A 22,658-nucleotide genomic window follows, 5' to 3' on the forward strand; every position below is an offset into this window, starting at 1 on the left:
GGGGTCTGCATCACCCAACCCAGGGTCTCGGGGTTATCCTTCTTCCATACACGTGTGGTAAAACTGGGGGGCATGTGCTGGCTGCTGGGGAGGCTGATGCGATGAAGTTGTGTGTGGCCACAGTGGTGACCCTACTTTGGGCAGAGGCTGTGGCTGGTGCTTCTCGAGCAAGGCATGGCCTCGTGTCCTCTGTGCGGAGTGATTTATTTCAGTGGAGCCATTCCCCACGGGATCTGTGTGAGGGTGTGCATCCACAGCTCTTGCCTCAGCCCACTCCCCAAATGTGCCCAGACCAAACTCCAGCCCTTTCCTCCTCACCTGTCCCCCGCCTCTTGTTAACGAGACTATTGCTCAGAGGAGGAGAACTTGGCTTTGGGCTTTTTTTATTCATTATTATTCTTTTCCCTACCTGTGGTGATTAGTAAAGCAAGCTGCTGTGCCCAGGGAGGTGTGTGAGTGCGAGCTGAGTGTGTCCATTCATCCTTCCTTCCCGGGGGCAGCACATCCCTTTGCGTCCCCTGCCCAAGGCAGAGGCCAGGTGTTGTGGGTGGAGAAGAAACCACGTCCAACTTTTCCTTTTGCTGTTGGTTTTTTTTTTTGGAGGCAGTGATCATCCCGAGCCTCATCTACCATGGGGAAGGTGACAGTGACCTGGTACCTGTGGTGAGGGCAGGGACCCAGCATCCCCACCCTGTGTAATCACTTATTTAGAAGTTGTTAAACCTGCTCATGGCTCTAGCGAGGTTTAGTCCTGGCCTGAGGCTTTCCCGTGCTGTTCCCAGTTTGGGCTGGCAGGCCAGCTGCAGGAAAAGCTGTGCCCATGTGATGCAGTGAAGATCGTTTTTCCCATCCTGCATCATTCCCATCATGTGCAGATGATGTTTCAGTGGGTAGGAAAAACTCCTGGTGGAGCCTGCGGGCAGTTCTAGGCTGGAACTCCATCCCCTGGCATCCCCCCATGCCTCAGCCTCGCTCGTGGTAGCCATGACAATGGTAACCAAGCCAGTCTGGGATTGCTTTTGGGTTTTAATTCTTAATTATTCCTTTAATTCTGCTTAATTCTTCTCCCGTCTCGTTGCTGGGAGAGCGGCGGGTGGCTCCATGGTGTGCTGAGCACGCCGCACCCACAACCTCCCTTTTCCCCCCGTTTTCACCCCAAATCCATCCCCACCATGGGCCAGATCAAGGTGTGCTTTCAATGGGCAGCGTCTGGGTCCTTGGTGCAGCTCCAGGGTGCTGTTCTGGGATCAGGGAGCAAAGGGCTGTGCAGCGAGGCCTGTGCCAAGAGCATGACGAGCTTTTCCTGCTCCCGATGCCGGCCCGAGGCAGGAATGGCTCTGCCTCGTGCCAGCTCCCCTCGGTGTGCCCGGGGCTTTCTCTGGCTCTGGCATCTCAGAACTGCTGACAGCACTCGGCTGATTTATTTATGGGGGAGCTCACGTACCTCCAACAGCCTGTGCTCCTGGGACAGCAGCAGCATCCCAGCTCTCCATCCCACAGGTCCTCAGCTCCCTGGGAGGCTGAGGATGGGGAACACCTCTTTTCCAAAACCCACAGACAACTTCCAGACCATAAAACTCCCAAGACGATGTTCAGTCCCGCTTGTTTTCAACTGCACACCAACAGAAACCTTTTTACCTGGGATCAACCTCCAAAGACTTTCTCATCTGTGAAGATAAAGATGCAGTTATTGACAATATAATTGGATTTATTTATTGTGTGTAATATACTCCAACATGTAAAACTGTCAAGGAGTTGAAAGCAGCAAACTGTGGGATGACAGGAACTCAAACAAGGATAAATCCCAGCTGAAAGCCGAGAATGGAGTTGGTTTAAATATGTTGTGCCTCTTGTGATGCACCCCTGTCATGTACAGAGAGGCTTGCAGAGATCCAAAGAACGGGGATGTGTAAACAGAAAGGTGGTGAAAGATGTGTTACCTTTGGTCTGGAAGTGTACTTTTATGCTGTTGCTCCTTCTGATAACACGAAAATATACATTTCAATGGCAGAAAGCATTGCTGGGTCGCTGGCCAGGTGCATAGAGCTATCCATGTAACTATATCCAACCTGTAAATTAGATTTTCTTTCAAAATAGCCGCTTTCTGTGCCTGTCTTCAAAATAATTCCTGCCTTTAGTTCCTTGATCCATTCTTGCCAGCAGAGATTTGGGTTGAGAGCGGAGCCACTCTTCTTGTAAATGATTCCTTAATTTATTTACGGTCAGTGAGTTTTGATTCAGTTTTTACCCACAGCCAGTGAGTGTTTCGGATCACACAAAGCCTCAGGGCTGTCTGATCCAACACCTGCCAGTCCCTTATGGCAACACAAAGAAGGAAAAACAGTTTGTCCCTGTTTTTCCTGGCAGGGTGGGAGCCATCCGTGGATGATGCAGCAACCCAGGCACTTTGCTAAAGTGATGCCCAGTTGCTAAGCAAAAGCACTGCAGATGATCGATGATGCAAAAAGTAAATGCTGAGGTGTGGCAAAGCCAGGGCTAAGAGCTGGATGAGCCCTGCACACAGGGGTGCTCACCTGTGGTTCCCCAGCACCCAGAGATGCTCTGTGCCCTGGGAGCGATCAGCCTGAGCCCTTATCCCACCTCCAAGTCATCCTCCCTGGAAATTCCAGCGGCGGCCTGCCTTAATTCCGAGGTGCAATGTCTAGTTCCATCTAAGCCCTGCTTATGTGGGGTGAGAAGCCTCCTTCAACCCGGGGGATGGTGCAAAATGACTTTGGGAACTCTGGAATATTTTTGGAATAGCCACTGAATCTTTGCTGAAGCCCTGGCCCTGCAGGCAGTTCCACATTTTGTGTGTGGTTATATTCTAAGCTCCCCAAATCCAGCTTAGACCATGCCATCCCTGGGCTTTTCCATGCCTGTTTCAGTCTGACACAGTGCTGTAGGCTCAGCCTCAGCATCATTTAAGACAGGTGAGTTTTCCCCACCCTGTCCCCAGTAGTTTACCTGTCCTTCTTGGCTCCCTAGCTCTTTCTGCAACTTTTAAATGGATTTCCCCCACCTTTTAACGCATTTTCCTCCCTTTTAAACTTTATTTCAGGAAACATTTGCCACAAGATGGCAGTGGGGGTCTAGCATTTAAGGTGAGGTATTGGGGTGTGTTGTGTTTTCAGCCTCCCAGTCCTGGACCAGTCCTCCTGCCTGTGGTTTTCCAGATAAAATCAGGCATGAATCCTTGTTTCTTCTGCTTCCACCTTCCCTGAGGTGTTGGGGGATACTTTGATGAGGGTGTGTTCACCCAAGGTGTTTAAAGTCAGGATGAAAGGCTTTGGGTCATACTGGGGATGGAGGATTGGAGTGGATCCTCTTGATTTTATGCCGCAAAACCTGGGATAAGCTGGTGTTTGCTGATGGCCGTGGCAGGATCAATCCATCTCTGGGGTTTGGGTGTTGCTCAGGCCAGGACCAGCCATGCCCGGGGTAAAAACCGGCCAGCCTGGGAGGTCTGCAGTCCAAAACTCAAGGCAAAGTCACCTTCAGAGCTGGACTGGGGCTGCCCCAGGCTAAAGCAGAGATGTCCTGCACAGCCCTGCAATTCTCCATCACTTTCCCCCCCATAACACCTTTGTCTCACATCTCCACCACCCCTGGAGCTGCTCTGTTGATGGCCTCCAGCCCCCTGAGCATGGCAAGAGGGACCTTCCCCCTCCCTGGAGCCGAGTCCTTCCTCCCTCAGCCCCTTTCTGGGAACCGAGCTGCCTGCCTGAGTTAATTTAGCCATGATCTCATCAGCTGCCAGCCACTAAAGCGATATCGATCCTGCGCTCAGCCTGCCCGTGAAAAACAACCCAGCTGCTTCCCCACTACCTGGAACCACCCTCCCTCGGGGCCTGGGCAGCCTGGAAAAGGAGCTTTTGCCTCATTTTTTTACTGATGGGAGACCAGACCTGTGGCCAGTGTGTGACACTTCAACCTTTAAGCTGAAGAAGGACAGTTTGGGACTGTCCTCGTGCAATATTTGACACCACTCAGCAGCTGTATCTGAAATAGTTCAAACAGGGAGCTTTTGCTGGATCTGAGTCTGCTGTTTCCCTCTGTAAGGGTCAGCATCGCTTTGCAAAGCTCAAAGGAAGGATAGCAGTGATTTTGCCATTAATTATGAACCTAAAAACACCTCTCTTTCTCATTTACCCATCCTCAGTCCGGTCCATCTGCTCCTGATGCGCTGCAACAGCAAACTCCTTGGATGCTTCATCCCTTGGTGATCCCCACCAAAGATCAGAAGGATTTTATTAGCTGGAATTATATTGGCAGAGGAGGAATTAACACTGTTCTCATTGCTTGTTGTGTTGGGAGTGTGTGGCTGCTCCAAGGGAAGGAAATACTGAGAGAAGTTTGAGAAGAGTTGTTTAATTTTGGGGAGAGCTGGAAAATATTCCAAAGGGAGTGATGGAAGTGGGAGATGGACTCTTTGCTTGGTCCTCTCTGCTTATTTGGATGGAGCAACTTGTGGCATGAAGCAGTGGAGGGTATTGAGTGAAGATGGGGGGGACAAGGGGGTTGTCACTGCAGGGAGAGGTGTGACATCAGCCCCTCGAGAAGTCCAAGGTCAGACAAATAAGCACAGAAGGGCTTTAGAAAGGGAGAGAAGCAACTGTTTATGGTTAATCAATGGAAATAATTTCCTGTCTTTTAATTTTTAATGGGCTGAACTCATTGCTCCCCCCTTCCCGGGGCATCACTTCCCTTTGGTTTATAGGAGACCTGAAAACCGAGCCAGGATGGGGGGAAATTTGGCTCCCAAAGGGCATCAAATGGTGCCTTTCCACTGGGTACAGCTTGGCGTCTGTCTGTCTGTCACCAGCAGCCCTGGTCACCCAATCCACCTTTTCCATCACATCCCTTTGGTGCTTCCTCATGGGCACAGCGGCATCACCGCCAGGGCAGCACAGCAAGAGCAGCTAAACTCAGCTTGCCCTTTCACCTCCTCCAAAAATAGCACAAAACAGGTACTAGTTTATATATAAACATCTGATTTTTTTTTAAAAATGATTAATTTATATATAAATATGATTTTTTTAAAATTGATTATTTGACGTGATCCCTGATCCCAGTGAAAAAAGGAAGGGCAAGCTGGCAGGATTATAATTTTTCCAGGTGGTTCGGGATGAAAACTTGGGTTCTTTGTCTTTGCTGTGTGTTTCTCAGGTCTGGCCCGAGGAAGGGCACACACATCCCAAGACTGCCCTCAGCAGGAGCAGGAAAGGCCGGGCTGGGCAGGGATTGAGGCAGTGCCCATCCCTGGCTGACGCAGGCTCCGTCCCAGCGGCGTCATCCCAAATTCTTCCATGGGCCTATTTTTAAATGCCTCAAGTCAAGAGAGGTTTTTGGAGCCTCCCTTGGGGCACCAAACCACAGGCCCAGAGATTTCAGGGCAGCTGCCAAATCCCCATGTCCCCCACCTTCCCTCTGCCTGGAGCTCTGCTTCCCAATCCCTGAAAACCTGGTTACATGTGAATTCTAAACCTCAGCTGTGCTCCCAGGCAAGGCCACCAGAAAGTGCTTTTCCCCCCTGGATCTTCGGTGTGAGTGGATTTATAAAAATATAAAAAGCTGGGAACCAGGATTGTGTTGTTTTTCTGCAGCAGCTTGTGGACATCTCTTGGTTTGGAGGAGAGAAAGGGTCCTGTGTTCCTCTTGCTGCCACATTTTTAAAAGTGGCACTTGGATGTGGTGGTGTAAAACTGCTTGGTCTCACGCTTCATTTGGCCTCTTTTATAATTTCTGTCAGATTCTTTAAAATAATTTTTGTCAGTATTTTTGTATCCTTTCCCTCAGAATTTTGGTGTCACTTTTGTCAGAATTGTTCTGTCATTTTTGTCAGGATCATCCCTCATGATGGAAAAGGTAATTCTCCAGTGAAAATCCCCCCGGGTGGTGAAGTCTTATCAGAGTAAAATGGGACAGAAAGGACTAAAATAAAACTCTGGGTGCTTCTTTCCTAATGAGAAACTTCAGGAAAAAGCCTTCCCAAGGTTTCCACTTGGTTGTGGAGTTGCTGCAGGTCCTGGAAAATCTCTGACAGAGCTTGGCAAGGAGCTTCCTGAGGAGCTTTCCCCTCTGCCATGACCTCCTGAGTGGAAAAGATGAGGATTGCTTTTTTTTTTTTTTCCAAACAGATTTTTTTTCTGTGTCCTGCTCAGGGGTGTTCTTGGAGCATTTTTGTTCTGTTAGTAATAAAACCCTGTAGTCATAAATGAGAAAGAAGATGTTAAAAAAGGAGGGAGGGAGGCTAAGCTCAGGCCCAAGGGTAGTGGCAGGAGCTGGGATAATCCCGGGGATCCACAAGGATATATGATTGAAATAATTTTAAATGGAAAATTCAGTTTTTTGGATTTAATTCATGTTGGGGGCTGAGCCTGAGTGTTGTGGGAATTGCTACAGGAGAGGGGGAAAAGCTCTCCAGTAATGGGATCAATTCTCTTCTGTTTGACTCAAAGGAGTGTAAATAGATTTGGCAGCGATTTTCTTGGTGATTCCTGGTTTTGAGACATTTTAAGGTGTAAAATGGGGTGAAAGCATCCAACTCGTAGCAGTCAATCAATGACAGACTGGTGGGGTGATGGAACACTCAAACAGCAGCTACAGGGGGAGAAAACAAAGAATTATTTAACATAAAATTCCCAGAAGGAGACTGTGCAGGTGGGAAGCTGGTTCAGGAGAAATATCTTAATATTTGGGGTTTCTGGCACAAAGTTTGCACTAAAGGAGGCTGTGGTTGATTGATTGATTGATTGATTGCAGCAAGCACAGCAGGATGGGAATTCTGAGTTGTTTTCATTTGCATTTTAATCTTTCTTGGGAGTTTCTGTAAAATTCTCCCAGGATTTCAAGTGACCAATTAGTATAAAAATTCTGCTTAAAAAAAAAAAAAAAAAAGAAATTCTATTGAGCTGTTTGTAGTATGGGACCAGATCCAAAATCTCAGAATTCCACTTTCTATTTATGTATCTGCACTGTATTGCCAATATTGAACTTTTTAAAACTCTTTAATCCTTCCATTTCTGAGGAGCTGTGCTCTGTGTTATTTTTCCTGTAGTGTGTGGAAGTGGGAAGGATACCTGGGAGTAATTCCTTGAGACCCCAAAGAACTCCACCCAAATCCTCTGAGTGGCTCAACATGGAATACTGGTGCCTGCAATTACTAAGCCAAAATTCAACTTTTAAGGCCTGGAATTGGTGGGAATAGCAGGAAGTTGTCCCTTAAAAATGCCTCCCAGAGGTGGATTCCAGCTTGGCTATTTGTAATGAATCTTGGAAATGACTGTGGAGCAGGAAAGATGCAGGGAGAGACATCTGGGCACTTGATAGACTTCCTAAAAATGTATCTTTTAAAAAAATCAGGAAGCTGGAAGGAATAAATACATCCAGTGTCCGCTCTTGCTCCAGCCCATGGTATTTTTGTTTTGACATTCAAAAGAAAATAAATCCAAACTTGTAAAAATACAGAAAGGTTCTGAAGGTTTGGAAAGGCAGAATGGAGAAAAGCTGGGAAGGAGCTCTCTGGGAAGGTGGGAAAAACATTGGCAAGTTGCTTCATCTGGGATAATTTGGCAGCACCAGGGCTGTATCTCCAAGGTGGTTTTGCTTCCCATCTGCCAGCCCACCCAAACCAGTCAGGGATTCTGCTTTTTCTGCATTTGATGTTTACCCTTTTAATAAAGCCTTGGGGGCATTTCTGATGCCATTTCAGCCTGCATGGAGGCAGGAAAAACAAAATCCCCAAACCAACTCGTAGAGGGAAAATTTTCATGGAATGACACTGAGAGTGTATTTTATCAATAGACAGCAGCCACCTCCTTGGCTGCTTTATTTCTCTCTTCTCTGTAGTTCAGAAAAGGACTGTTCAATGTTTAAAAAAAATAAAATACTAAAATGAAAGCAGCATAAAAGCTGGTGGTTTGTGGGATTTTTTTTTCTCCCTCCATTGATTTTCATGCTACTTTATGGAATCTGTGTCAAGTAAAGGGTGAAATCTCTGCTTTCCCTTTCATCCCATAATGCAAGGCTGGGCTCTCCCTGCCAGGAGCACAGTTCTCACTTTGATCTGCAGGTTTATCACCACATGTCCCATCCAGGGAAAAGGCTGCAGTGCCTTTTGGGAAGCACGGACTGGAGCAGTTGGTCTCCCCTGCAGAAACCCTGACATTTTAAATTTTCTTCCCCATATTTCTCAGCACTGCTGGGGCAGAGGGACTTGAAGATGGATTGAGATTTATCCCTCCCCTCCATGACATTAAAATAACCACTTAAAAATAGAAGAATTTCAAAGTGTTTTATCTTTTGATAGGAGGACGCTCGTGGCAACTTCAACCAGAAACTTGTTCTTCCATGGGAAGATGCTGGAAAAATATAGGCTGAGCTGGTGTGGGTATTATGAATATTAAATTTTTTATTCCATTATTCTATATGTTTGGAGGCAGAAAAGCAAAAAAGGAAGTGGAAATGATATTGTGGATCAACTGAAGGCTGGCTTTAGGGAAATTTTGGGGTCTGATTAATCTCTCCTGAGTCTGTGCAGTCAAATCCATCCTAAAGCATCAGTTGCAGAGACTGTTTGATTTTGGGACAATTGTGTCTCACATGTGCAGCTCCTCCTGCTGCTGCTGCTCATTAGATTGGGCCCTAAATTGTAGTTTCTACTCTGAGATTAAAAGCAGGTACAGCTGATTCCCATCTTTTATGTTGGGCTGGTTGATTTCTATTTTGGGGAACCTTCTCCTTCTCCTCCTCCTCCTTCTCCTTCTTCTTTTTTTTCTTCTTTTTCTCCTTCTTTTCTTCTTCTTCTTTTTCTCCTTCTTTTCTTCTTCTTCTTTTTCTCCTTCTTCTCTTCTTCTTCTCCTCCTTCTCCTCCTCTTCTTTCTCCTTCTCCTTCTCCTTCGTTTTGTTGCCAAATATTCAGTAGCTAAAAATCAACCCTCTTTTAAAAGCTTTAAATCAAATGGAAAACACAGGGGGGAGCTTCCCATGGAATGATGTCACGAATCTCCCCAGCCAGCATTTCTGTGATGGCTCCTGCCCCGGCAGCACATGAAAAAGTCCACTGGAGCTGCTTTCCCCTACAGTGACTCCTTTCCTGACCCTGCTCCGAGCCTCCGATTCCCTGGGAACTGGAAGCAGCAGCTCCTTGCGTGGGTGTTGTGCTCATTCTGTTCCCATTGTGAGGGAGAACACGGAGCTGATAAATCCCTGCATCCCTATTCCAGCCTGCAGGAAGTTGGGCTGTAAATCCGGAGCCTAACCCTGGCTTGGGGAAGGAGATTTCAAATAACATTTGTGGCCACTTTAGAGCCCTTCTGGTGGGGCTGGGAGGTGCTGGGTGGCAGAGGAGGAATGGGACGTGCTTCACCTCCTAAATGGGAGTCTCAGGAGGTCAGCAGAGCTGGCTTTGCTCATCCAGCCCCATTTGCAGATGGAGGTTTTGTTTTCACTGCTGCATTTCTATCATTAATAAAATCACCCCCTTCCCATCCCAGCTCAAAGCAGCCTTTTAATTGCATTGCATGGCTGCAAATCCTTTTTTTCAGCCCAATTTGCAGGTGTTTTAATAAAACTTGCTAAGCTCATTGCACAAGATCTGTTTTCCACAGGGCCCTATGGATTGCTATTTGTGGTCTCACCTTAATTTTCCCAGTAATTAAATGGAGGCTCACACATCCCAAAGGATATGCAGGTTTTGATGTCAGGCTGACACAATTACCTGTGGGATTTAGTTTACCTGCTAAAATCCTGGTGGAGTGTTCGCTTTTCCCTGGCTCTCCAAAATGTGTTTTTTTCTTTTTATATTCCAGAAGTCAGCACAGATCTAGAGCAAACTCAGGGACCCTCTGGCCCACCTTTTGTTGAAAATTAAAAAAACCCCGGTATGTAAAGACCTGAACCACTGTATTTTCTAGTATTTTGGTTGTCAGTATTAATGTCCTGCTCTATGTTTTATCTGTTCAGGTGCTGACCCATAAGATCATTTTTTTATCCAGGGATTTGCCCAGTATTTTCCTTCCTAAGGCAGCTGTGACCATGAGTTTACTGCCCCATCATGTGACTCTTCTTGTCCCCTTCAATTAATGGAATGAAGTAGGATTTGGGCAATTTTAGTGTGATGTTGGTGGGCTGGAGGTTTTTCTTTCCAGCCCATGCTGCCTCAGCCAGGCTGTGCTAACACTTCCATTTAATTATACAAAATTATTCCTTATTTTATTTTGTTTTGTTTTGTTTTAACTCCTTTCCTCTCAGTCTGAGGTGCCTGGCCCTGGGAGCAGGGGTGGTTTTTCCTGGAAAACACCAGGATTGCCACGAGTCTCTTACTGAGGACATTAGGATGTTCTGGTGAGGTTTCTTCTGCCCTTTTCTCTCTGCTGGTCTCATCCCAAGTGCTTGTCTCCCCTTCAGTCCACATCCTAGGGGGCAGATTTAAGGAACAGGATTTGAGAGAAAAGCTGAGGTGCTGCTCCTGCCTACAGCAAAAACTGCTCGAGCCTGATACTCCCCTAGTGAAACTATGAAGGGAATGATTTCCAAGTGTGGGGGAAGCATTTTCCACTGACATTATCTCCGTTTAGCCTTCAGACCCAACACAAGGATAATGGGATAATTACAGCCCAATTTGATGTGCTCAGGCATCGCTTTCACTACAGACAAATGTTCCTGGATAAAGGAAATGTCATCCCATTACTGGCTGATCTTTAAAACCTCGAGTTGCTCACTCACTTTTGCCTTCCCAAATCCAGTTTCCACACGTACACATCCCCAGCCATATCCAGGGTAGTGACTGTGTTCATCAGGTCAATAAAGCAGGCCTGGACACTCAAAGAAATGAGAATTTACTGGTCTCTGACCAATAAAGGTGTCCAGGAGGTTAAACACAGATTTGTCTTTTTAAGTGGGCTTCCATTCAGGAGCACTGGAGGGAAAACCAGGCTGGAAATGAGGAATGGTGCAGGTTTGTTTGGGACTTGGAGCTTTGGCATCTCCCCAGTAAGATCAAGCCCTGTGTGGAATTTTATTGCGCTGCACAACTCCCTTATAGGAGGGGGAAGCCTGGGAGCTCGGGCTCTGCTCCCAGGGAACAGGGACAGGATGAGGAAATGGCCCCAAGTTGCTCCAGAGGGGGTTTAGATGGGATATCAGGGAAAATTCCTTCACCAAAAGGTTGGTCAGGCCTTGGGAGGGGCTGCCCAGGGAAGTGGTGGAGTCACAGCCCTGGGAGTGTTCCAAAAGTCTGCATGTGGAAGCTGGGAACACGAGTTAGAGGTGGCCTTGGCAGTGCTGGGGAATAGTTGGACTTGATCTCAGAGGGGTTTTCCAACCTTTAGGATTCTTTGTGGAGCATGAGCCACCAAGCCTTAAAAACCCCACCATGATGGTAAAAGAATTGTCAAACCTGGGCTTCTTCTCCCGCTTTTTCTGCGTCGCCAACCTCTCCCTAATTTTTCAGTTCAAAAGAGCTTGGCAAAGTAGTTGGCGGTGCAAGAAAAGAAAGGGTTTGGAACCATGTGGGAGGACCAGGGCTGGATTGGGTCTTGTCAGAGCATTAATTTAAATTCAGCGTAAGGCTGTGCTGACAGATGGACTTCATGCCACCTCCCTCCTGGCTGTGGCTTCTGGGAGGGAAAGGAGATCTGGGAGAAAATTGCAGCTTTAACACTTGGATTATTTCAGCTTTATCTTCCACGTGGCTGGAAATATTTGATGCTTAAGGCAGTAACAGAGCCATGCCTTGGGGTAAAGCCCTGACAAAATGCAGGGGACAACCCTCAGCTTAATGCTGGGAAGTGGTTAAAAAAAGCTCCCAAAAACTTATGCCTCAGTTGCCAGGGAATAGAGAGAGGGAAAAGCTGCAGGGCTGCACAGCCCCCCGGCTTTCCTGGGAATGAAAAAACTCTTTCAGCTTTGCCTTCCCACCCTCTGCCCTCGTAAAGGGCCTCACAGAGCAGAGATCTTTATCCAGAAAGTTTGAATCAGGGTTGTACAGGCAGTGGTGGTGCCCTGTGGGTAACCACAGCACCCTCCAGGAGCTGCCCATGGAGCTGGAGGTCACCCTGGGGAGGCTGAAAGGGATTTTTATAGGAGAAACCCCGGGGAAGGATTCCTGGGGGGAGGCTGCCAAACCCCCAAACCCAGTGGAAAGGAGGGGAGAAGCCTCTCCTGTGTGCTGGCACGCAGGGCTTGGCCGTGGAAAATATCTTGGCACAGCTCTTTGGGACTGGAGGGGGTGTGGGGTGGCTGCGCTGGCAGCAGAGACTCCAGAGGGGGAAAATTTGGGGATAAACATACTTGGGCAGGAAAAAGCTGTGTGGTTTGGGGGTTTTAGAGCATAAATCTGCTCAGCTGGGGTGGTGATGGGTGCTGGAGGTGGCACTGCTAACCTGGAGCTGCAGGTGGAGGTGTGGGTGAGCCGCCCTTTCCCAGGGATTTCGTGCACCTGGATATTTGTCCTTGTTCAGAATAGGTGCCTCAGTTTTCACGTGAATTTACCCATCTTCCAGTCCTTATAAAGCCTTTTGCTGCTCCTCCAAAATTGCCACTTGATACTGAACATTTAATCAGTTATAGCATCGATATAATGTAAAATAAGATTTTTATTCTGTTTTTTTTCCCATAAGCCCATTCTGCCCTTGACAAATACGAGCTCCCAGGTATTTGTTTACCTTCTTCAGCACCATCTCCAGCTGCATCCTTTGCCACAGGGGGATTTTAACACTCTGAAAAAGCAGTTCAGCTTCAGCCCTCAGGAGTTACAGCTCCTTCTTGGCCTCTGGCTGTATCCTGTCCTTTGAGTTCATGGTTTCCTACTCACACACCGGGCAAACTTCACTCTCTGGGTGTGTGTGGGGCTGTTTCTTTACCAAGGCCCCACTAAAGCAGAGGATGGAGGTGGAAAGGCTCTTCCCAGCAGGAGGGGAGCTCCAGCCTGGCTTTTCTGGCAGTCTACAGGTGGGGTGGACCGTGTTTTTTGGATACCCATTTTAAGGTTGTAGGGACCTAAACCCAGCACTCTGATTGCCAGGAGGGCAAATCGTGGCAGACATTATAGAGGAGGAATGTCTGTGCCTTGCACTGTTCTCCTTTCCAACACATTCCATCAGGGAGCTGAAATGAAAGGAAAAGGTGTTTTTTTTCCTCCCCCCCCCCCAGATTCCTTTGATGTCACTGGCATCCCCTATAAATCAAGTGCTGGACGTGGGGAGATTTAAAAGAGGATATTTTTTATGGTGGCTAAATGCAACCCATTCCCATTTTCCCTGCTGTGATCCCCGGGATAAAGCAGAGCTTGGCCTGGTGGGGCAGGGCTTGGCTCTGCCTGACAGGTCCAGTCGCTGGCACTGATTGCCAGCATCTCCTTCGGAAGAGCTCCAGGCCATAAATAATTAATACCTGCTGAATTATTCACGCTGGACCTGCAGCAGATGAATGCAGCGAGATGACCAGGCTGAGAATGAGTAATTATGTTAATTAACCCGTGCAGCTCACTGGAGTTGCAGTTACCTTCATCCTTCTTTCGGGCTGCTGCAATTTTTCAGGAACAGAAATGAGATGAAATGAAACAAACTGAAGCTGCACTTAGAAGAGATGGGTTAAACCGTGTGGTTTCAATGATCAGCAGACGAGCTGTGCTCTAATTCAGATGGATTTATGTTCCAGCAACCCTCTGTTCCTTAAGGGGGAAAACAGGTACATTTTTTAAAGCTTTAATCACTACTCTCTGCAAGAACTTGAAGATGTTTCTGCAGATTTAGTAGTGTGATGTGCCAGTCTCTTGTTTTTATTTCCTGTGTCTTGCTGAAGAGGAAGAAAAGTTAGAGGTAAAAATAAAAAATATTTAAAACCCATTAGTGTAATGAAATGAATCCTAATAATGCTCTACAAATTGAAAGCTTAATTTTGCAAACACATCAGTTGCCATTCAGTGGCCAGCAAAACCTGAGTTCATGTTGAAAAGCTTTTCTGGCAAAAAGCAAAAAAAGAATTTAGTTACAAGTGGAGAATATTTCCATTTCCCCATTGCTCTTGTGTTGATAATAAGCATTGCTGTGCACTGTGAATAATTAGATGAACCCTATTGGAATTGGGTTAATGAGAGAGAAGTTTAAGGAAGGCCTGAGATTTTTCCCAAGCTGACATGGAAAGGATCTGCTTTGAACTCTGCCTCTCATCAAGGAATTATCCAGGTGATGTGAATTCTCCACTGAAAAGCTCCAAACCTGCTCCAGCTGTGAGGGTTTTGATAAAACCTTTAAATAGGAGAAGTGTGGGGGAAGAGGGGTGTAGAGTCTGTGGTTTCTCCTCTTTTTCTACGAGCAGAGATGACAGTGTGGCTCTTCGATGTTTTGGGGTTCCCACCTCCAATTTCATCTCCTGGTAGGAATTTTATACTACTAAAGAATTGGGTACTAGGAGGTTTCACCTGAGGATTGATTTATTTTCCTGAATTGCTTAATCTGCTTGGGTTTGGTTTGCCTTTTAAAAACTTTATTTACTACCTGTCCTGGTTATTCCCTCCAAAAATACAGAGACACTTGAGGGACAAAAAGCATATTTACTTAAATTCCCTATTCTATTGGGGCTCCTGGGTTGATTATTTTTCCCATAATTTACCCCTCCGTGCTCAGCATTTGGTGTTCTGGTGCCCAATCAATACTGATCCTGCCTGGAAATTGTATTCATGGTTTTTAAAATCAGCGTTTGCTTGTAAAGCTTGACTTTATCTGTAGATCTGAGCAGTTTTGCAAGTCAGGGTTTGTTGTAGGGGTTTGGGGAGGTGATGGATTAACTGCAATTGCAGTGAAATATTTGTGGTATTAGCATGAGCTGTTTAAGTTTAATCGACTTTTCTGGGAGTTTGCAAGAAAATATGAATGGAGAGTAGACAGAGCCAGACTCCTGAAAATGGGATAACTTAGAATTCAAAGAAATGAGACAAAATGTGGAAACGTGCCCCCTTTATTTTTTTAGATTGGCCATTAATACTAAAAAAAAAAAAAAAATGGGGATGTTTGGGTCTGTGTGTCCTGAATTTTGTGTGTGCTCAGAGTGGTTGGGAGTTGAGCCAGGAATGGGTGCAAATCAATGCTTTAATGTCCATTACTGCATCGAATCATTGATTCCAACTTGCAACAGATCCATCTTTTGCATCTCTTTGAGGGGGAACAAATACATAGTATTGTTTACCATACCACAGGAATGGTAAAGAAAACCCATCCAAAACGTCGTGTCTGCAGGCAGAGTTGTTATAGCTCCAAAATAATTTGTTTATTGGGCAAAATGAATATTAAGCAGAAACAGGCTGTGAGACTGATTGCAGTAAGGGACCTACAGACAGTGCTGTGGGTTTATAAATGCTGGCTTTATATAAATAAGCCCCTTAAGATGCCACGTGTTCACTTTTTGGGGAGTTATAATGGGTAACTCGAGAAAAAGTTGTGGTAGCCCCTTTCAGGGAAACCGAATAGATCAATGTGTTAAAGCCAGGCTTGAGCAATAGTGTTGCTAACTTTTTTACTGCCATGACTGGTTTTGACTGTTATATTTCATTTGGATTGCTTTGGTTTTTTTATTTTATTTTTTTTTATGTATTCGGTAGTATTTCTGGTTTGGTTTTTTCTTCTTCTTTTTTTTTTTTTTTTTTTGGGGGGGGGGTGGTTTCTCGTGGCGGTGTCTCCCGCCCAAGTGCTTGGTGCGAGGCTGCAGCAGGAGTAGGGCAGCAGAGGGCGGCCGTACTCCTTGTGTTCGTGCTCCCTCCTCCCGAGAGAAACGGGGATAAAAAGTAGGGGAAAAGGGAAGAATGTGGGGAATGCTGTGCCTGGCCGAGCTGCCGGCCATGTAAGGGAGCAGAGCCGGCCGGCACCCACTGGGGAGGTGGCACAGGAGCCGCGTCATGCCCAAAGCATCAGCTGCGAACTCTGCCTGTGCTGACAGCCCTGGCTCGGAAGCAAGAGGAGAAAGGGAAACAGCGGGTGCAAAAGCAAAAATCAAGCGGTTTTTGTGTGTGGAGAGGGAGCAGGGCTGCTTTGGAAGCGGGCGCTCCTGCTCAGGGAGCAGGGATCTGGAATGCGTTGCCTTCCTGCTGCACAGTGCAGGGTTTGTGCCTCGGAGCGATGCTGATCCTTCCCGATGTGCAGGAGATGGGTTTGGACACTGGGCTTTGTGTGCTGGGATTGCAGGAACTCGGGAAGGGGGAAAGGGCCCTGTTGCTTGAGGCAGGTTGCTCAAGGAAAGCAGAGGTGATGAAGCTGCAATACAAACTGTTCTTGCAGAGAAATCATCTGATGCCAGCACAGGAGGGACCTGGAGCTGCTGGAGTGAGTCCAGGGGAGCCACCAGGATGATCGGACAGATGGAGCAGCTGTGCTGGCAGAGCTAGGATTGTACAGCCTGGAGACGAGAAGCTTTGGGGTGACCCAGTTCTGGCCTTCCAGGGCCTAAAGGGGCTACAGGGAAGAGTGAGAGAGATTTGGGACAATGTACAGAGGGACAGGACACAGGGAATGGCTTCCCACTGCCAGAGGGTAGAGTTAGATGCGATATTGGGATGGAGTTGTTTCCTGGGAGGGTGGGCAGGCCCTGGCACAGGGTGCCCAGAGAAGCTGTGTGGCTGTCCCTGGAAGTGTCCAAGGCCAGGTTAGACTTTGGGACTTGGAGCAGTCTGGGATAGTGGAAGGTGTCCCTGCCCATGGCAGATGTGGCACTGGATGGATGGGCTTTAACATTCCTTTGAACCCAAACCCTTCTGTGATTATATAAAAGATCAATACCAGCCTAGGAATCATGCTTTTCTTGACCACAGATAAACAGACTCAAACCACTTTGCCTTTGCAGCAGCATTGCTTCCAGGAGGTTTTTTTTTTTTTCCGTTTAGGTTTGAGGGAGCTCCCAGTAGTTGGTAACACAATTCCCAGAAGTGGCAATTGTGCTGTTTTCCACACAAACGAAAGACTGGGAGCTGGTGGGGAAGAGATGCACATTGGAACCTTCCTGGCATGTTTGAATACTCTGCCATGGAGAGGGGTTAAGGTCAGAGGAAAAGCAGCTGGGAATGGAACTAGAGTGAGGAAAACCAGGGCAGGTGAGGAGGTAGAGCAGTGCCAGCCAGGAGGGAGCCCTGCAACTCAGCCAGGGGTTTGGCTGCTGCTCTGCAGCAGAAATGGAGGAAAGGTGAGGATAAAAGCTCTGCCCATCCCCTGACTCACCCAGGGCACTCAGCTGAGTGATGTTGGCAGTGCTGAGGAAATCAGGCGAGTGCTGGTCTCTAATGCTCTGATGAGTAGAGCAATCAGTCCCTGTAAACACTGACAGAGAAAACGGTGAATATAAACATTTTACACACTCTGAGCCCAACTTGATGGAGTTCCCCCAAGCATAAATAAGAAATCACTGTAGAAGTCAGTGGAGCGCTGTAAAACCTTTGTGAGGCCTGATGTGAGCCCTGTTTGCAGATTGTGCCTGGATGATTCATGGATATTTCCTTGGTACTGTAACAAGCCAGGCCCTCTGTGGGGTGCAGCCATTGATTCTGAGTCTTAAATGATCACAGGGCTTAGCTCCTGTGGACAGAGCTTTTCGGGAAATGTTCGCGGAGAGGAAGGGTTTAACATTGCTGGAATTGTGGCCACAAACACCTGTAGATCCCTAAATAAGAATCTGGTGCTACAGTGGAATATTTGCAGTTGCTCAGGACATGCAAATGTCAAGGACTTCAGGATAAATTCTAGCACAAATTTTATTTTCAAAAAGGAAGGCAGCTCTCAGTGCAACTTTAAACACCAGCCTGTTCTCCAGGCACGTAAACCCCGGATTTAAATATGTGGTTTGTTTATTATTATAAATACATGAAACAGCCAAATAATATTTTTTAATAACCAGAGGAATTAAACAGATTGTATAAAGAGACAGAGCACTTGTTCTCAATGCATCATGAAATAATGATGCATTGGTAACATAGTGGTTATTTTCATATCGGGGAGCGGAATTTGTGTTTGTTTCTAAACCAATTTCAAATACAGATGAATTGTTTTGAAGGCTGGATAAATCAACCCAACAGACCAAGGCAATTATGGGAGGTGAGTGGTGCATTACTGGTGAGGAGAGATAAGAAACACTGCAGGGTCTGAAAGGGTGAGCAGAGGGAGCACCTGGAATTGCAAATGCTTGGGGCTGCTGAGAGGTTTGTCACCGTGAAACCCCTGAAGTGGAGGAATCAAACAGCCTCAAAATGAGGCTGGCAAAATGAGCTGCTATCAATTAATATTTGGGGGAGGTGGGGAATGAGCCTCTTGCTGTTCTCACCTTCCTGAGGATTTTGCTTTCCACCTCTTGCAGCCAGAGCACTGTGACTAAAACAATGAGCAAGGTGCACAAGGCAGTGCTGGTCAGAGAGGAGAAAAGCTGAAACTGAGGAGTTCAGCTGTGATTGTGTCGTGTTTTAAAAGGAAGCAGTGAAGAATTGCAGCTGTCTCGAGGAACAAATCTAATTTTTGGTGAGCCCAAGTTTTTCCCAGCATCTGACAAGAACCAGTACTCTGGCAGAGTTGGGATTGTTCAGCCTGGAGAGGTGAAGCTTTGGAGTGACCTCACTGTGACCTTCTAATGCTTGAAGGAGCTACAGGAAGCATGGAGAGAGACTCTTTACAAGGGATGGAGGGACAGGACACAGGGAATGGCTTCCCACTGCCGCAGGGCAGGGATGGATGGGATATTGGCAAGAAATTGTTCCCTGGGAGGGTGGGCAGGCCCTGGCACAGGGTGCCCAGAGAAGCTGTGGCTGCCCCTGGATCCCTGGAAGTGTCCAAGGCCAGGCTGGATTTTGGGGCTTGGAGCAGCCTGGGATAGTGGAATGTGTCCCAGTCCACGGCAGAGGGTGAAATGAGCTGTGATTTAAGGTTCCTTCCCACCCAAACCCTTCTGTGTTTCCAGGGGTGCCCTAGGAGCTGTTGTTGCTTGTTGGAGTCCCACATAAAGACAAGCCAAGAGGTGATTTTGTGTGGAAAAGGTGTAGAACAGATGCAATCCCAGGAGGAATGCATGAGGAGCAGTGAAGGTCACAGGGTCACTGAGTATGGGCTGTCCCCAGTGGTTCAGCTCTGGCTGGTGAGAAGTGGAAGGAAGCTGGCCTGGCTATCCCAGCCATCCCCCTGTGGAAATCAGCCCCAGCACATGGCTCCCACCTTCCTTTAACTGTTTTAACTTCCCCAAGTCCAACAGAGATGTGTGTGGGAGCAGAAGGAACCTGTTTTCCCAGCAACATCAACTGAGTTGATGTTTTTTTACAGACTTTACCTCCGTTGCATCCTGGATCTTGTGGCTCCATGACTAAATCTGCTGCCTTACATTTCATTTAATTGGTCCCTGGGTTCATTTACTGGCTGCTTATGGCTGAAAGCAAGAGGAAAACTGCATTTTCCAGAGCCTGCCTTGTCTGAATGCTGCTTTTGCTCTACATAGTCAGTGCCCCAGGACTGCTGGGAGAAGCAGAGCATGGGCAGTGTCTAATTGTGGTAACTGCGAAGAGCACTGTGTGTTTATTTTGGCATCTTGCAGAATGAGTTTCTGCTTAATCCGAGCCTAAGGAGACTTCCTAAGGCAGCTGAATCGTTTAGTAGTTGTTTCTGGCTTAATTCAGCCCAGAGGAAGAAGTGTTTTAGCTCTGCTTGTGTGTCTGATCGTGCTGGGCAGTCCAGCTTTTCCTGGAAAATGGGAAAAATGAACCAGTCACTTGAGGTGTGTCTGGACAGGAGGGATCAGGATCGTGGCACTGGTTCCTGCGGGAGGGATTGGAACTGTGTGCATGGTCCTCCCTGGAGAAAGCCTGGCCCCAAGGATGTCATTCAGGCTGAGGATGTGAAAAGTGCTCCCAGGAATCTCATAGCATTCCCTTAGCCCTGAAGGGCTGCGGGGACACACAGCTACCATGTGTACCCAGCTGGGGGGATGAGCTGCTGAAAAGCCAATGTTCTGTGGACTCAAGGGAGAAAAACTTCCTGCTTTTGGAAGGTTTTTGGAAGGCAGAGGTTTCTGTAGACATGTGGAGAGAGATGGTGGGAATAGGGTCTTGTTAGTGGGGAAAAGAGGTCAGAGGCTGGTTTTAGTTGCTCTGATGGAAGGAACAAGCTTTGACGGGCTTGTTGGTCTTCTGACTACCTAGAATGATTTTTTTTTTTTTTTTTGGTGCCATTTTTCTGTAGAACTTGTAATGAGATGAGTGATACTCGTGTTGTTTCAGCTCTGTAGCCCGTCCAGCAGGAAGTGCAACCCAGGCTTTGCTCCAGCCTGGTAAAAAAAAATGTGGGGAGGGAGATCGCTCACCTTGTACTTACAGGAAGTGCTTTGTGCCATCTCCTCCTACCAGGCCAAGAGCCCACAAAGGAGAATTTAAATCTTCAGTGTGATGTGACGTGTTTGAAACCACTGTGTTCCTGGAGAATCCTCTGCTATTCCATGCTCCCAATGTTTCCTCCTTCAGCTTTGCATGGCACAAACATTAATTTTGGTGCTCTGTGTGTCCCTAATGTGATATAAAAAGCTAAATGCATTACAACTGCAGAACAGCACAGTGTTATTTTTTTTCCTTCGGCTTCTTCTGCAGTGAGAAATTTTTTGGTTCCATTAATAAGCCTTGTGGTATTTTTCTTTTCCTTCTCTTGCACTCTACCCCAGATTCATCCTGGGAGGATTTCCTAGGCAGGCTGGAATGGCTGCATGCTCTTCACACCTCTCTGTTTCTTACTGAGCATGACAAGAACTGATACCCTAAAGGAAAGTCATCAGGATAATCCAGTTTAGATGTTGATTCCAGCACACAGGAATCAATGGGGTTTGAATGACAGTGCTCAGAGCTGGATATCTCCATCCCTTTGTGGGGAGGAACAAATGGCTTTCAGTTTTGTTTTAGAGGCTCTGGAAAGGACCAAAACAGGGAGGAGGAACATCCAGTGTCATAACAAAATAGCTCTTGTTTTCTTAGAGAGAAAAAAGGCTGAAGCACTCCCCAGATATTCAATTCCTGTTCCTTGGTCTTAGCGAGGCTGCTTTGACACAGTAACTTCAGCTTCATCTCCATCCCTGGGGGCTGAATTAGTTCCCAGGTGGCCCCTTTAAAACTGTAGGGACCTGTGGCCCCAGAAGGAGCGGTCAGAAGCACTTCGGGGCAAAAGGAATAGCCAGATGTGCCTTAGGGAGGAGTTGGGTGTGCCCATGTTTCAGTAGGTGGCACTCTTTGCTCTGCCTTAGGGACTGCTGTGGGTTTGGGGGACGTGGTGGAATAGCAGGTGGCATTCCATGGATGAGATGTGGCGAGTCTCAGGTGTGACTACACCTCCAGGTGCTTTCTGCAAGGGTTCAGCTGCTGTGTTGCCTTCCTCGAAATTTTCCTTTATTTTTGTTGTTCCTTCTCAACCTAAGGCTGTTTCTGTGACTGTGCAGGTAAGGAAGGAATTTGATTGTGTGTCAGTGGAGGGCAGAGCCCTGCAGGTCACACACCTCTCCCAACCTGCATGAAACCCCCACCAGCAGGATAATCCATCACAAAATCCAGCTGGTTCAACTTCCTGCCACGGGCTGATCTGCTCCTGCAGATATTTTTGGAAAAGAGTAGAGTGGATTAGGCAGGGAACAAACACCACATCCAGGAGGAGGAAAATGTTTATGTATGTGATCAGTGGTGCATGTCCAGCCTTTGTCTGTGCTGTCCTGGCTGGCTGGAGCAAGGTGACATTTGCCCATCAGGGACTGCGCCAGCTCCCTGGGCCTTGTCTAGGGAATCCAGGGAGGTGTTTGCAGGATAGACAGTGTTCAAATACGGTGTCAGCTTGGAAAATGGCAGCTGAGTGGGTGCATTTGGTGACAGATGATCCCTGAAAAGGTTCAGAAGCAGAAGCTATCAAAACCCCGGAGCTGTGCAGAGAGGAAATATTGTGAGTGCAGCAGAGAAGAAAAACATCCCTGTTCTGTGTGATTCCCACCAGCCAGCCCTGGTGTGCCGTGCTATCTGTGCTATGGGACAGATGTCTGCAGATGATTTTTGTTTGTTTGTTTGTGGTTTTTTTTTTGTTTGTTTGTTTTTTTTTTTTTTTCCCCACTTGACATCCAGGCATGCTCTGGCAGTGGAGGGAGCAGGGAAAGGTTTTGGGAAGTTCATAGCCAAAGGTTTCCTTAAACTGTGAACAGCTTCACCCTGTCTTCCCAACACCAAGCCAGTTGGTGCATTCCTGCCATTCTTCTCCCCAAAGCTGTTTCTTTCCATTCCCTGGATCGAGCAGACAAAGCAGCTGTTCTGTTGAGCTTGAGATTTTTTTTTTTTTAACTGGGAGCTTTAAATTGAAAGGAATAGGACCAAAGGATTTATTTTTATTGGAGTGGGATGGTACCTTGGGATCCCTGAGATCACACACCAGGATCTGTGCTGGCTGCATGGTTTATGTGCTCTGGTTCCTTTGGGAGAGCAGGGAATAGCCAGAAACTGGCAAGTGTCGGCTGCCTTCCCGCGGCAGAGCTCTGCTGTAGGTTTGTGAAGCCCTTTGGGCTGCTTTGGCCTCATCTTTAACCCAGGGAACACCAGCCTTGGACTTGACAGCTACAGGTTATGGTCCCAAATCTAAACCTGGGCCATAAAAGTCTCTCTTGAGACCCCCAAAGGGTCTCATGAA

The 22,658-nt window shown here is 47.2% G+C and overlaps 1 protein-coding gene across 1 annotated transcript in view; it reads left to right on the forward strand.

Moving 5' to 3' along the window:
* PRKG1 (protein kinase cGMP-dependent 1) overlaps positions 1–22,658 on the forward strand; it is a 361,241-nt gene that overhangs the window by 825 nt on the left and 337,758 nt on the right. The window lies entirely within an intron of this gene.

The sequence above is a fragment of the Cinclus cinclus genome, chromosome 7, assembly GCF_963662255.1.
Source record: "Cinclus cinclus chromosome 7, bCinCin1.1, whole genome shotgun sequence".
Lineage (NCBI taxonomy): Eukaryota > Metazoa > Chordata > Aves > Passeriformes > Cinclidae > Cinclus > Cinclus cinclus.